The sequence below is a fragment of the Chinchilla lanigera genome, unplaced genomic scaffold (assembly GCF_000276665.1).
Source record: "Chinchilla lanigera isolate Chin_1 unplaced genomic scaffold, ChiLan1.0 scaffold00001, whole genome shotgun sequence".
In the NCBI taxonomy this organism is placed as follows: domain Eukaryota; kingdom Metazoa; phylum Chordata; class Mammalia; order Rodentia; family Chinchillidae; genus Chinchilla; species Chinchilla lanigera.
In genome coordinates, this window is record NW_004955402.1 from 51,238,096 (window position 1) to 51,242,940 (window position 4,845).

Consider the following 4,845-nt stretch of genomic DNA (forward strand, 5'->3'; position numbering starts at 1 on the left):
GGCACAGGGAAGAGTATGTAAATAGACATAAATTTTTCTTTTTGTTGTATCTGTCTGTGATTTGTTACTATCATGGTTGCTTACAGACAGCTTTTTACAATTTGCTAAGTATAAATAAAATAAAATAATGATAAATTATGTGTTGTTACTTGGCAATTTCTTTTTCGCTTGTTTATCTCCATATGAATCATTGCCAAAACTTCCAAATCTCATTAGAGGTATTTACCTTTAACATCAAACTGATTGGTTGCCCTTGTATTTGCACTGCCATAAACAAAATAAAAAAAAAATTTCAAAAAAACAAAACACCATGATGGGCAGCAACACAGAAAATCAAGACTTATATTGTAACATGAATATTGCCATTAGTAGATATTAGGTGAACTATTCTCTAATTCTCTAATGGTTCTTACTTCTCTGAATGGAGCAAGAAAAATGAAGTACTAGCATTCCATAATATTGTAACAATTGCTATGGTTTTGCTGGGTTTGTTTTTAAAAATCATTACATAAAAAAAGAAAATTATGGAAAATTAAAAATGGAAAATTAAATCATTCCTTATACTGTCTAGGAAAATGAGGATAATAAAGAATTTACTTAGAGACTAAGATGACAATTAAAATATCAACGTAAGTGAAGATTAAAAGGCAAAAAAAGATGAAGAGAATGTTAAAAGTAGCAAATCAATAGAATCGTGGGTATAGTTTTACATAAGTGTAGACTATTTTTTCCAAATGTCTACTTTAATAAATATAAAGTATGTAAACAATTAGGTAAGCTTGTGGAGAAGCTAAGATATATAAATTGGAAAATCTAAGTAGCCAATTAAATTTTCTATATTTCTTCTTTTCAGAATTTTTATTAAGGTTATTTAATATACAACCTTTCATATGTCATTTTGGAAGTCCTTCCTTATAAAGATAATTCTGTTTTCATTTTAAAGAGAATAACAAAAAGAAAAATAGCAAAATAACAACAACATAGATGAAAACAAAACAAAGCCAAAACAATGAAAATGATGCAGGATTTCAGAACAAAATGATAGGAATTAACAGGGGTTATTATACTACATATAGTTATCTCCATAGTTTACTAGAGGTAAGAATGCAAGATTGATCAAACCATTAAAGAGAATAAAAAATAAAAACAAAAAATAATTATTAGAAACTGTCTAATGGTTTATTGAAAGGAAAAGTTAATGCCTAATTTTTTTTTTCTCTTGACCAATTTTGTGTGCTTATATCTGGTAATCTGAACAACTAATTTGAAGACAACAACATGCAAAGATAATTCTTTTGTGTGATGACAAACAGCAGCCACAATCATTATTCAGGAACTGCATGTTGGAGAAACTCTATTTCCTCTTGAGACATTAATTTTCTTCTGTCCTTCTCAGGTAGAGTTTTTATTATTTCTGCAGTGTCTGGTGGACCTGGATATATCAGCAGTGCCAATAATTTACTCCCCTCAGAATGCTGTAAAGCTACAGAAAAGTGAGATGATATTTCTGCTGATCTCAAAGCTTCTGATACACTGGGTTTAGGATTATCTCTTCCATCCGGGAACCTTATTAATTTTGTATGTGGCTTGACTGGATGACCTGGTTGGCAGATGCCATCTTGCTGCCCATCATGATCCTGGGAAGATAAATGGATTTTGTGTGACTTTATAATTTCATACACTCTCTTGGGTTTAAATCTTCAGCTAAATTTGATTGAAAGGAAATGTTCTTCTAATTAAACAGTTTCAGATATTTTAGAATGAATCAGAGGATTGATGCCCTACCTACATAATGTCATCTCCTATGTATCAATAGAAGCCATTGCTGGGCATGGTGGCACACCCCTGTAATCCCAGCACTGGGGAGGCTGAGGCAGGAGGATCGTTGTGTGTTCAAGACCAGCCTGGGCTACAAAGTGAGCCAAGGTCCACCTGAACTGCATATGGAGATCCTGTCTCAAAAAAAGAAAATCAAAAAACAAAGAAGAAGAGAAGCCCTCATAGAGAATGGCTGGTTGTTAGGATGGGTGAAAACTAGGCAAGAAAATTGTACAATATCTGTGGAGCTTGTAAATCAATAATAGAGTAACTTAGTTAAATTATTTGAGTCATAAGATCAAAAGTGTTATAGAATCAGGATTTCTGAATCAACAGATGTTATCATTACTCTCCTTGATTTTATCTATGTCATACTTGGGATGATGTCATACTTTTTCAATATAGCACAGGAAAAGTAAAATTTTAGGGGCACTAGATTTGGTTAGGTTTTCACAGTTTTGGAATAAAAAGTGGTCTTTCCCTGTGAGTAGGTTACTGGAAACAGTAAGTTTCAATTTTCTTCTTCTTTCTTTCTTTTTTTTTTTTTTTTGTACTAAGAATCGAAACCAGGACCTTGCACTTGCTAGGCAGGAGCTTGTGCAACTGAGCCATGTCCCCAGCTCAATTTTCTTTAATAAATAAAGGTGGGAAGAAAACCAATGAAAGGATGAACAAAACTAAACAGTATTATCTAATTATAATTCATTAATTTATCATTGAGAAAGATAAAAATGATTAGAAATTCTACTATTTGTGAGACTAACATTTCCATCCTCAGCACTGCAAAGAAAATTAAAGTGACACTAAAAAGAAATTGAAAAATTAACTTGGTATGTATAGTATGAGAAAAGAATTGCAAACAATAACAGAGAAGTAGTATACATGAAAGAATGTACTTTTCCAATGAAGCCCAAAAGAATAAAATAAAATTTTAAAAATGAAATTGGGAGGGCTTACACATTAAGTAAGCAAAGTCTAATTTTCTCAGAATAAATATCATGACTAAAGGGATATCCTATTATTTCTCCGCAATTGCTTTATAATATTTTGACATGCTTTTTTTATAGATAGTATATGGAAAGTGAGACAGGATTTGAATTTTTTTTTAATTTTTTAACTTTTATTTTAAATTGACAAATAATAATTGTATGTATTTGTGGAACACAATGTAATGTTTTAACATACGTTTACCATGTGGGACAATCACATCAGGCTAATTAACAGATCTCTCACCTCAAATACTTATCTTTTTCATGGTGAAAACACTGAAAATTTGCTCTTTTGGTAATTATGAAACATGTAATGCATTATTATTTATTATAGTCACCATTCTGTGCAACAGATGACAAAAGCTTATTCTTCCTGTCTAACTGAAGTTTTGTATACTTTGGTCAACATTTTTCTTATCCCCATTAGCTCATTGCTCCAGTATCTGGTAACAAACATTCTACTCTTTATTTCAATGAGTTTAGGTTCTTGGCTTATTGATGCAATTTTCAAATAAAATGAGAAATAAAAAGTCCTTATGATCATACTACCAATTAGTAGTCTCCTTGTCTACTAAGAGATGGACTTACAATTTTTTTTTTACCTTTTTATATTGTGGAAGTATATAAGGATAGAGTCTTACATTTCAAGACAATCTTTGAGTAAAGCAACTTTGCCTGTCAGTTTCACATAGTGGAAGAAAAGTTGGAATTCATTGCTCCATTTTCTTATAATGCAATCTTAGGATAATCTTGACTCACTGGAACCTCCATTAAAAATACGATAGAAGGTAATTGTCCTCAGTTTCAACACATTATGTCACCGATTGTGATTAATTAGATTTTTAAAAGAATTTTGTTGATCATCATTGAACATTCTCTTGTTGATGATGATGGAACATTTATGTAATTGTGGTTGAATCTACATGTCGCTCATACTTTCCTGAAGCATAATCTGTTCTTTTCTGGAATAATGCAGTACTTTGAGAATTAATCTACAAGCTTCAGCTAAATAGTAACTACTCACCATATTTCTTGCACCTGGAACGTTTTGTATTTTTTTTCTGACAAACAGGCATTATTTCTGTAAAATAGGCCATGGTCTCCCAGTGACTTCTGTCTTTATCAACTCAACCATGACTGTTTAGGATAAAGGTAGTTAATAAAGTTAAATGTGGACAAACTCTCAAAATTTAGTATCTAAACTTACTGATAATTTATGTAAGCATGAATGTCAAATCTAAGTGGTCCAGAGTAATATAATTAAGATATAAAAAAATCCCCTTATAAATAAGCACATTGCAGATAAAGGATGGAAATCTGGGTTTAATACCTAGGTACTCAGTAACTTTACTATCAAACATTTATTGATGTCTAATCTGCCTAATGAATAACAACAGTCAGACCTTGTGTAGTCTACTGCTTTAAACTGTATTGACCTTGGTACTCGATGTACAAACTAAACCAGTTCATGTTAATTGCCTCTCTACTTGCTACTCCTTCTACACAAAACAGTTTGTACTGTACTCACCATTTTTGGTACTTATCAAGCCTCCTGGAACCGATTGATGACCAGTACCATGGTACCAGTGTAACCTTATTGAAACAGCTATCATTGTACAAAAGGACTCTGTTGTCTCATAATCTCTAAGAATGAAATTGTAGAGCCATCTTCAGGAGGCCTGGTGAGTCATGACCTGCATGCAAGACAGGTGAAACATTGGGCACCCTCTGGGGCTTTGGTGGCTACCTGCAACATCCATAGTGTGTTTCCCCATTCTGGGTGAAACACTGGACATCTTTGGAAAGACTGGAGAGGCTGAGGTCTGCCTCCCAGACCAGCATGCAAGGCAGACAAAACCTCAGGCATCCTCTTGGGCCTCAGTGGTTACCCATCACACCCATAGTGTGCAGCCCCAGGCTAGATGAAACCCCGGACATCTTCAGGAAGCCCATGTGGGAAGGAGATTTGTCCTGGGCAATATCTGAAGCCTTGGTAAATTTGGCCTGTGTCCCCCCCAAAACTCTTGTGGAAGCTGGG

General features: G+C 33.4%; 1 pseudogene; it reads right to left on the bottom strand.

Moving 5' to 3' along the window:
• Positions 1-1,325: 1,325 nt before the first annotated feature.
• LOC102010757 lies at positions 1,326-1,633 on the bottom strand (annotated as a pseudogene).
• Positions 1,634-4,845: the final 3,212 nt, after the last annotated feature.